This window comes from Arachis hypogaea, chromosome 5 (genome assembly GCF_003086295.3).
Source record: "Arachis hypogaea cultivar Tifrunner chromosome 5, arahy.Tifrunner.gnm2.J5K5, whole genome shotgun sequence".
In the NCBI taxonomy this organism is placed as follows: Eukaryota; Viridiplantae; Streptophyta; class Magnoliopsida; order Fabales; family Fabaceae; genus Arachis; species Arachis hypogaea.
In genome coordinates, this window is record NC_092040.1 from 19,626,870 (window position 1) to 19,638,693 (window position 11,824).

The window sequence follows — 11,824 nt, forward strand, 5'->3', positions numbered from 1 at the left end:
AAAATTTCTAAGTTTGGTGCCTTGCATGTTTTTCTTTTCTTGAAAATTTTCAAAAATAAGTCTTGATGTTCATCTTGATCTTCAAAGTGTTCTTGGTGTTCATCTTGACATTCATAGTGTTCTTGCATGCATCATGTGTTTTGATTCATAATTTTTATGTTGTGAGTCATTTTTGTGTTTTTCTCTCTCATCATTAAAAATTCAAAAATAAAAAATATCTTTCCTTTATTTGTCTCATAAATTTCGAAAACTTTGGGTTGACTTAGTCAAAATTTTTTAAAATAAGTTGTTTCTTGTTAGTCAAATCAAGATTTCAATTTTAAAAATCCTATATTTTCAAAATCTTTTTCAAAAATCAAATCTTTTTCATTTTTCTTATTAATTTTTGAAAATTTTAGAAAAATGATTTTCAAAATCTTTTTCTTAATTTTATTTCATAATTTTCGAAAATTTTACTAACAATTAATGTGATTGATTCAAAAATTTGAAGTTTGTTACTTTCTTGTTAAGAAAGGTTCAATCTTTCAATTCTAGAATCATATCTTTTAGTTTCTTGTTAGTCAAGTAATCAATTTTAATTTGAAAAATCAAATCTTTTTAATTTCTTTTTCAAATCTTTTTCAAAACAAATCTCAACCATATCTTTTTTCAAATCATATCTTTTTCAAAATCAATTTCAAAAAAAAAATCTTTTCTAACTCCTTATCTTTTCAAAATTGATTTTCAAATCTTTTTCAACTAATTAATTAACTTTTTGTTTATTTCTTATCTTTTTCAAAACCACCTAACTACTTTTCTCTTTCTAATTTTCGAAAATTCCTCACTCTTTTTCAAAATTCTTTTAATTAACTAATTGTTTCAAATTTTAGTTTTAATTTTATTTCTTCTCTTAATTTTCGAAAATCACTCACTTTTTTTCAAAAATAATTTTCAAAAATCTCTCCCTCTCATCTCTTTCTATTTATTTTATTTATTTACTAACACTTCTCTTCATCTTAAAATTCGAACCCTCTCTTCTCCCCTGTATTTGAATTTTTCTCTTCTTCATTCTTATTCTTTTTTTCTTCTACTCACATAAAGGAATCTCTATACTGTGACATAGAGGATTCCTCTTCCCTTTTTGTTCTCTTCTTTTTCATATGAGCAGGAGCAAGGACAAGGACATTCTTGTTGAAGCAGATCCTGAACCTGAAAGGACTTTGAAGAAGAAGCTAAGAGAAGCTAAAGCATAACAATCCAGAGAAAACCTTACAGAGAATCTCGAAAAAGAAGCAGACATGACCGAACCCAACAATAATGCAAGGAGGATGCTTGGTGATTATACTACACCTACTTCCAATTTTTATGGAAGAAGTATCTCAATCCTTGCTATTGGAGCAAATAATTTTGAGATGAAACCTCAACTAGTTGCTCTAATGCAACAGAACTGCAAGTTTCATGGACTTCCATCAAAAGATCCCTATCAGTTTTTAACTGAGTTCTTGCAGATTTGTAATACTGTTAAGACTAATGGAGTAGATCCTGAAGTCTACAGGCTCATGCTTTTACCTTTTGTTGTAAGAGACAGAGCTAGAACATGGTTGGACTCACAACCTAAAGATAGCCTAGACTCTTGGGATAAGTTGGTCACAACCTTCTTGGCTAAGTTCTTTCCTCCTTAAAAGCTGAGCAAGCTTAGAGTGGATGTTCAAACCTTCAAATAAAAAGATGGTGAATCCCTCTTTGAAGCTTGGGAAAGATACAAGCAGTTGACCAAAAAGTGTCCTTCTGACATACTTTCAGAGTGGACCATTTTGGATATATTCTATAATGGTCTATTTGAGTTCTCTAAGATGTCATTAGACCATTTTGCAGGTGGATCCATTCACCTAAAGAAAATGCCTACAGAAGCTCAAGAACTCATTGACATGGTTGCAAATAACCAGTTCATGTACACTTCTGAAAGGAATCCTGTGAATAATGGGACGCCTCAGAGGAAGGGAGTTCTTGAAATTGATGCTCTGAATGCCATATTGGCTCAGAACAAAATGTTGACTCAGTAAGTCAGTCAACATGATTTCTCAGAGTCTGAATAGATGGCAAAATGCATCCAACAGTACTAAAGAGGCATCTTCTGAGAATCCTACAATGGTAGAGGTGAATTACATGGGTGAACCTTATGGAAACACCTATAATTCCTCATGGAGAAATTATCCAAATTTCTCATGGAAGGATAAACAAAAGCCTCAACAAGGCTTTAATAATGGTGGAAGAAACATGTTTAGCAATAGCAAGCCTTTTCCATCATCTTCTCAGCAACAGACAGAGAATTTTGAGCAGAGTCCCTCTAGCTTAGCAAACATAGTCTCTAATCTATCTAAGGCCACTTTAAGTTTCATGAGTGAAACAAGGTCCTCCATTAGAAACTTGGAGGCACAAGTGGGTCAGCTGAGTAAGAAAATCACTGAAACTCCTCCTAGTACTCTCCCAAGCAATACAGAAGAGAATCCAAAAAGAGAGTGCAAGGTCATTGATATTATCAAAATGGCCGAATCCAAAGAGGAAGGGGAGGACGTGAATCCCAATGAGGAAGACCTCATGGGACGTCCCCCAGACAGAAAGGAGTTCCCTATTGAGGACTTAAAGGAATCTGAGGCTCATATAGAGACCATAGAGATTCCATTAAACTTCTTTCTGCCATTCATGAGCTCTGAGAACTATTCTTCCTCTGAAGAGGATGAAGATGTAACTGAAGAGCAAGTTGCTCACTATCTAGGAGCCATCATGAAACTGAAGGCCAAGTTGTTTGGTAATGAGACTTGGGAAGGTGAACCTCCCTTGCTCATTAATGAACTAAATACATGGGTTCAGCAAAATTTACCTCAAAAGAAACAAGATCCTGGTAAATTCTTAATACCCTGTACCATAGGCACCATAACCTTTGAGAAGGCTCTGTGTGACCTGGGGTCAGGTATAAATCTTATGCCACTCTCTATAATGGAGAAACAGGGGATCTTTGAGGTACAAGTTGCAAGAATCTCATTAGAGATGGCAGACAAGTCAATAAAACAAGCTTATGGATTGGTAGAGGACGTGTTAGTGAAGGTTAAAGGCCTTTACATCCCTGTTGATTTCATAATCTTAGACAATGGGAAGGATGAGGATGAATACATCATCCTTGGAAGATCTTTTCTAGCCACAGCAGGAGCTGTGATTGATGTTGACAGAGGAGAGCTAGTCATTCAATTGAATGGGGACTACCTTGTGTTTAAAGCTCAAGGATCTTCCTTTGCAACCATGGAGAGGAAGCATGAAAAGCTTCTCTCAATACAGAGTCAAACAAAGCCCCCACAATCAAACTCTAAGTTTGGTGTTGGGAGGCCACAACCAAACTCTAAGTTTGGTGTTGAACCCCTATATTCAAACTCTAAGTTTGGTGTTGGGAGGTCCCAACAATGCTCTGAACATCTATGAAGCTCCATGAGAGCTCACTGTCAAGCTATTGACATTAAAGAAGCGCTTATTGGGAGGCAACCCAATTTTTAATTATCTATATTTCTATTGTTCTTTTATGTTTTATTAGGTTTATAATCATGTGGAGTCACAAAACAATTGCAAAAATTAAAAACAGAATCAAAAATAGCAGAAGAAAAAGTACACCCTGGAGGAAGAGCTGTCTGGCATTTAAACGCCAGAAACAAGCATCTGTCTGGCGTTTAACGCCAGAAACAAGCACCAAGCTGGCGTTTAACGCCAGAAACAAGCATCAGGCTAGCGTTAAACGCCAGAAACAGGCTACATCTGGGTGTTTAACGCCAGAAACAAGCTACAGTCTAGCGTTAAACGCCAGGATTGCATACAGAGGGCATTTTACACGCCTAAAAAGTGCAGGGATGAGAAATCCGTGACACCTCAGGATCTGTGGACCCTACAGAATCACCTCAGGATCTGTGGACCCCACAGGATCCCCACTTACCCCACTTCTCTCTTCTTCACACAATCCAATAACACTATACCCTTCACCAATCACCTCAATCTCTCTTTCCTATTACCCCTTCACCAATCACATCCATCCACTCTTCCCCATAAACCCCACCTACCTTCAAATTCAAAATCTTTTTTCCACCCAAACCCACCCTAAATAATCGAACCCATACCCCTATCCCTCCACTATATAAACCCCCATCCTTCTTCATTTTCACACAACACCACCCTCTCTTCTCCCCCTTGGCCGAAACCCACACATCTCTCCCTCTCCTCCATATCTTCTTCTTCTTCTTCTTCTATTCTTTCTTCTTTAGCTTAAGGGCAAGCAATATTCTAAGTTTGATGTGGTAAAAGCATAGCTTTTTTGTTTTTCCATAATCATTGATGGCACCTAAGGCCAGAGAAACCTCAAGAAAGAGGAAAGGGAAGGCAATTGCTTCCACCTCTGAGTCATGGGAGATGGAAAGATTCAACTCAAAAGCCCATCAAGACCACTTCTATGAAGTTGTGGCCAAGAAAAAGGTGATCCCTGAGGTCCCTTTCATGCTCAAGAAAAATGAGTATCCGGAGATCCGACAAGAGATTATAAGAAGAGGATGGGAAGTTCTTACCAACCCCATTCAACAAGTCAGAATCTTAATGGTTCAAGAGTTCTATGCCAATGCATGGATCACTAGGGACCATGATCAAAGTATGAACCCGAATCCAAAAAATACCTTACAATGGTTCGGGGAAAATGCTTAGATTTCAGTTCGGAGAATGTAAGGTTGGCATTCAACTTGCCTGTGATGCAAGAAGACGCACGCCCCTATACTAGAAGGGTCAACTTTGATCAAAGGTTGGACCAAGTCCTCATGGACATATGTGTCGAAGGAGCTCAATAGAAAAGAGACTCAAGAGGCAATCTGGTTCAATTAAGAAGAATGGACCTTAAGCCTGTGGCTAGAGGATGGTTGGAGTTCATCCAACGCTCCATCATTCCTACTAGCAACCGATCCGAAGTAACTGTGGATCGGGCCATCATGATCCATAGCATCATGATTGGAGAGGAAGTAGAAATTCATGAAGTCATCTCTCTAGAACTCTACAAAGCAGCCAAAAAACCCTCCACCTTGGCAAGGCTAGCTTTTTCTCATCTCATTTGCCATCTATGCAACTTAGCTGGAGTTGTCATAGAAGGAGACATCCTCATTGAAGAGGACAAGCCCATCACTAAGAAAAGGATGGAGCAAACAAGAGAGCCCATTCATGGATCTCAAGAGACGCATGAGGAAGCTTATCATCAAGAAATTCCTGAGATTCCTCAAGGGATATATTTTCCTCCAAAAAACTATTGAGAACAACTCAACACTTCTCTAGAAGGATTGAGTCATAACATGAACCAATTAAGGGTAGAACACCAAGAGCACTCCATCATTCTCAATGAGATTAGAGAAGATCCAAGAGCTATGAGGGAGGAGCAACAAAGGCAAGGAAGAGACATAGAGGAGCTCAAGAACACCATTGGTCCTTCAAGAAGAAGGCGCCACCATCACTAAGGTGGGCTCATTCCTTAACTTCCTTGTTCTTATCTCTCTGTTTTTTTATTTTTGAGCTTCATGTTTGTCTATGTTTGTGTCTTTATTACATGATTATTAGTATTTAGTAACTATGTCTTAAGGCTATGAATAATTCCATAAATCCTCCACTTTTCTTAAATGAAAAATGTTTTTAATACAAAAGAATAAGAAATACATGAGTTTCGAATCCATCCTTGAATTTAGTTTAATTATATTGATGTCGTGACAATACTTTTTGTTTTCTGAATGAATGCTTGAACAGTGCATATTTTTGATCTTGTTGTTTATGAATGTTAAAATTGTTGGCTCTTGAAAGAATGATGAACAAGAGAAATGTTATTGATAATCTGAAAAATCATAAAATTGATTCTTGAAGTAAGAAAAAGCAGTGAAGAAAAAGCTTGCGAAAAAAATTTAAAGAAAGAAAAAGAAAAAAAGCAAGCAGAAAAAGCCAATAGCCCTTAAAACCAAAAGTCAAGGGTAAAAAGGATCCAAGGCTTTGAGCATCAATGGATAGGAGGGCCCAAGGAAATAAATCCAGGCCTAAGCGGCTAAATCAAGCTATCCCTAACCATGTGCTTGTGGCATGCAGGTCCAAGTGAAAAGCTTGAGACTGAGTGGTTAAAGTCATGATCCAAAGCAAAAAGAGTGTGCTTAAGAGCTCTCGACACCTCTAACTGGGGACTTTAGCAAAGCTGAGTCACAATCTGAAAAGGTTCACCCAGTCATGTGTCTGTGGCATTTATGTATCTGGTGGTAATACTGAAAAACAAAGTGCTTAGGGCCACGGCCAAGACTCATAAAAGTAGCTGTGTTCAAGAATCAACATAATTAACTAGGAGAATCAATAACACTATTTGAACTCTGAGTTCCTATGGATGCCAATCATTCTAAACTTCAAAGGATAAGGTGAGATGCCAAAACTGTTCAGAAGCAAAAAGCTACAAGTCCCGCTCATCTAATTAGAACTAATATTCATTGATATTTTGGGATTTATAGTATATTCTCTTCTTTTTATCCTATTTTATTTTCAGTTGCTTGGGAACAAGCAACAATTTAAGTTTGGTATTGTGATGAGCGGATATTTTATACGCTTTTTGGCATTATTTTTAGGTAGTTTTTAGTAAGATCTAGCTACTTTTTGGGATGTTTTTATTAGTTTTTATGCAAAATTCACATTTTTGGACTTTACTATAAGTTTGTGTGTTTTTTTGTGATTTTAGGTATTTTCTGGCTGAAATTGAGGGACCTGAGCAAAAATCTGATTCAGGCTGAAAAAGGACTGCTGATGCTGTTGGATTCTGACCTCCCTTCACTCAAAATGGATTTTTTGGAGCTACAGAACTCCAAATGGCGCGCTCTTAATTGCGTTGGAAATTAGACATCCAGGGATTTCCAGAAATATATAATAGTCCATACTTTATTTGAGTTTAGATGACGCAAACTGGCATTCAATGCCAGTTCCATGCTGCATTCTTGAGTAAAACGCTAGAAACACGTCACAAACCAGAGTTAAATGCCAAAAACATGTTACAACTTGGCGTTTAACCCCAAGAGAAGCCTCTGCACGTGTAAAGCTCAAGCTCAGCCCAAGCACACACCAAAATGGGCCCCGAAAGTGGATTTCTACACTTAGACTTATTTCTGTAAACCCTAGTAACTAGTTTAGTATAAATAGAACTTTTTACTATTGTACTGGGGGTCTCTTTTTTTGACCGGGTCATTTTCCCTATTTTTCGCATTCACATATCATTTGGGGGAGGCTGGCCATTCGGCCATGCCTAGACATTATTCTTATGTATTTTCAACGGTGGAGTCTCTACACACCATAGATTAAGGTGTGGAGCTCTGCTGTTCCTCGAGTATTAATGCAATTACTATTATTCTTCTATTCAATTCAGCTTATTCTTATTTTAAGATATTCGCTTCACTTCAACATGATAAATTGATGATCTGTGACACTCATCACCATTCTCACCTATGAACGTGTGACTGACAACCACTTCCGTTTTACCTTAGATCGAGCGCGTATCTCTTAGCCTCCATTTCGAAAGATCGGAGTCTTCGTGGTATAAGCTAGAATTATTGGTGGCCATTCCTAAAATCTGGAAAGTCTAAACCTTGTCTGTGGTATTTCGAGTAGGATCTGAGATGGGATGACTGTGACGAGCTTCAAACTCGCGAGTGTTGGGCATAGTGACAGACGCAAAAGAATCATTGGATTCTATTCCAACATGATCGATAAACGACAGATGATTAGTCCGTGCGGTGACAGCGCATTTGGACCATTTTCACTGAGAGGACGGGAGGTAGCCATTGACGCCGGTGAAACCTGAACATACAACTTGCCATGGAAAGGAGTATGAAGGATTGGATGAAGGCAGTAGGAAAGTAGAGATTCAAGAGGGATAAAACATCTCCATACACTTATCTGAAATTCCCACCAATGAATTACATAAGTATCTCTATCTTTATTTTATGCTTTATTTATCTTTATATTCGAAAACCATTATAACCATTAGAATCTGCCTGACTGAGATTTACAAGATGACCATAGCTTGCTTCATACCAACAATCTCCGTGGGATCAACCCTTACTCACGTAAGGTATTACTTGGACGACCCAGTGCACTTGCTGGTTAGTTGTGCGAAGTTGTGACAAAGTGTGATTCACGTTTAAGAGCTCCAAGTCTTTGGCGCCATTGTTGATAATCACAATTTCGTGCACCACCTACTCGGAATACCACAGACAAGGTTTAGACGTTTTGGATCTCAGGGATGCTGCCAATTGATTCTAGCTTCTACCACAAAGGTTCAGATCTCACGAGTTTGAGTGCTCTGTTGTCAGGAGATGCAGGTCAAACTCGTGGATTAGAAACCCAAGAGATACACACTCAAGTTGTCGCCCAAAGACTATGTTGAGCTCATGTAGAACGGAAGTGGTTGTCAGGCACGCGTTCATAAGTTGGGGAATGATGATGAGTGTCACAGATCATCACATTCTCCATGTTGAAATACGAGTGAGTATCTTAGAATAGAAACAAACGTGATTGAATAGAAAACAACAGTAATTGTATTAATCCATGGAAACACAGCAGAGCTCCTCACCCCACCTATGGGGTTTAAAGGTTCATACTATAGAAGATACAGTAGGATTTGTCAAAATTATCATAAGTTGCAAAATAAATCTCTAAAAGTAGTTTTTATAATAAACTAGTAACCTAGGTTTACAGAGAATGAGTAACTAGTTGCAGAGAGTGCAGAAATCCACTTCCGGGGCCCACTTGGTGAGTGTTTGGGCTGAGCTTCCTAGATTTCACATGCATGTGCGTTTCTGGAGTTAAATGCCAGCTGGGATGCCAGTTTGGGCGTTTAACTCCAGCTTTGGTGCTAGTTTTGGCGTTTTACGCCAGAAAAGGGTCTCTGGTGGGCGTTTAAACGCCAGTTTGGCCCATCAAATCTCAGACAAAGTATAAAGTATCATATATTGCTGGAAAGCCCAAGATGTCTACTTTCCAACGCAACTGAGAGCATGCCAATTTGTTATTTATAGCTCCAGAAAGTTTACTTTGAGTGCAGGAGGTTCAGAATCCAACAACATTTGCAGTCCTTTTTCATCCTCTGAATCAGATTTTTGCTCAGGTCCCTCAATTTCAACCAGAAAATACTTGAAATTACAGAAAAATACACCAACTCATAGTAAAGTCCATAAATGTGATTTTTGCATAAAAATTAATAAAAATGCAACAAAAAGTGAATAAAACATGCTAAAAACTATATGAAAGCACTACCAAAAAGCGTATAAAATATCCGCTCATCACAACACCAAACTTAAACTGTTGCTTGTCCCCAAGCAACTAGACAAATAAAATGGGATGAAAAGAAGATCGTGGTACAATAAAATCTCAGAGTCTTCAATGAATCTCAAATACAAATTAGATGAGCGTGGTTTATAGCTTTTTGCTTCTGAGTAGTTTTGGCATCTCATTTTATCCCCTGAAACTCAGAATGATTGGCTTCCTTTAGAACTCAGCATGTAGATAGTGTTATTGATTCTCCTAGTTTAGTATGTTGATTCTTAAACACAGCTACTTTATGAGTCTTGGTCGTGACCCTAAGCATATTAATTTCCAGTATTACCACCAGATACATAAATGCCACAGACACTTAACTGGGTGAACCTTTTCAGATTGTGACTCAGCTTTGCAAGAGTCCCCAGTTAGAGGTGCCCAGAGTTCTTAAGCACACTCTTTTTGCTTTGCATCACGACTTTAACCACTCAGTCTTAAGCTTCTCACTTGGACCTTCATGACACAAGCACATGATTAGGGACAACTTGGTGTAGCTGCTTAGGCCAGGATTTTATTCCCTTGAGCCCTCCTATCCATTAATGCTCAAAGCCTTGGATCCTTTTTTTACCCTTGCCTTTTTGTTTAAAGGGCTATTGGCTTTTTCTGGTTGCTTTTTTTTCTTTCTTTTTCTTTATTTTTTGCACATTTTTTTCGCAAGCTTTGTGTTCTTCACTGCTTTTTCTTGCTTCAAGAATTAATTTCATGATTTTTCAGATTATCAATAATATTTCTCTGTTTACCTCCTTCTTTCAAGAGTCAAACATTACTTAAATTTCAGTATATAAAAAAATTATGCACTGTTTGTGCCTTCATTCAGAGAGCTAGAACAATGCTGCCACATATAAATAATTTGAATTTTTCTTATTACATACTCGAGATATTTGCACCCTTGCTCTTCTAAAAAAATCTACTATTTTATTCATGTTTGATGATGATAAGAAAATTAAATTATACCCAAATTGATAAAAATAATACTAATGCTCATGCAATCCTAATATAGGTCCTTAATAACAAAAGTTATCATAGAGTTAGGAGTCAACAACTTTGATTTTTGGAGATAGGTGCTCCTTCAATCTGGGGGACGCCTGACGCTTCAAGGGATAGCCTCTGGCGCTTCAGCTCCTGTAGCTCATGCCCTTGCTGCTCTTGTTCCTTGAGTAATTTGCAAAGCATGCTGTTCTGATTCTGCTGCTCTTCTTTGAGTTGATCCACAGCTTCTTGCAGCTTGGTAATAGATGCTTCTAAGCGAACCCAATAGTCAAATTGGGAGATTTCTGGGAGAAGCTCATGCGCCCTCCTCTTGGTGGGGTTGTCTTGAGCTTGAGATCTATCTATTATCTTTTTAGTGATTGAGCGCTCAGTTGGGATGAACTCATCCACTCTCATCTGTACCCTTGCATCCTTACATAACAGATAGATCAAGCTTGGGTAAGCCAATTTGGCCTCAGTAGATTCCTTTTGTGCAATTGTATACATTTCACAAGGAATTAGCTGATGAACCTCCACTTCTCTTCCCAATATAATACAATGAATCATCACTGCCCTTTTTACAGTAACTTTAGAACGGTTACTTGTGGGAAGTATAGAATGCCCAATGAAATCTAGCCAGCCCTTACGAGCTGGTTTGAGATCTCTTCTCTTTAGTTGGTTTGGGACACCTTTTGTGTTGGTTATCCACTTGGTTCCAGGAAGGCATATATCCTCTAGAACTTGATCCAATTTTTTATCTTTAGCCATTCTCCTATTAAAGAATTCTGGATCATCTTGGAGTTGAGGAAGTTTGAGGACTTCTCTTACTTTATCAAGGTGAAAGTAAATAATCTTCCCGCTGACCATAGTCTGAAAGATGTGGAAGGCAGTTCCCTCTATTCTTTGCTTATCTGTTAGCCACAGATTTGTATAGAATTTCCCAACCTCTATTTTGAATCTGCTCTTGGATCTCCAAATATTTGTCTTCTTTAAGATCGAATTTAACTTCCGGGATCATTGATCTTCTGCACGTGATTTTGAAGTAATGGTCTGCATGTTCTTGGGTGCAGAACCTCTCATGTATCCAAGGTTTTGGATTGTTCTCTTTCTTGCCTCTTGGGATGGTTTGTTTTCTTTTAGGGGCCATGATCTTGGTGAATTTTAGTTCAGTAATCACGGAAAAACACACCAAACTTAGAGGTTTGCTTGTCCTCAAGCAAAAGAAAGGAAAGAAGAGGGATAAAAGGAGAAAATGATTCGAATGGTGATTGATTGGGGATGGCCGAATGGGATTTAAAATGGAGGGAGGGTGGGTTTTCGAAATTTTTTTGAAAAAGATATGATAGAAAGATATGATTGGTAAAAGATAAACATGATATGAAAAAGATAGGATTTTAAAATTTTGAAAGATATGGGGAAATAAAATTTGAATTTTTGTTAATGTATCTAAAAAAAAGATAAAATGGGTGATTTGAAAAGA

General features: G+C 37.8%; 1 non-coding gene across 1 annotated transcript; it reads right to left on the minus strand.

The window, feature by feature from the left end:
* Positions 1-1,670: 1,670 nt before the first annotated feature.
* Positions 1,671-1,774, minus strand: LOC112804241 (small nucleolar RNA R71). Its single transcript, XR_003202857.1, has one exon. It is a non-coding gene; the product is annotated as a small nucleolar RNA R71 (small nucleolar RNA).
* Positions 1,775-11,824: the final 10,050 nt, after the last annotated feature.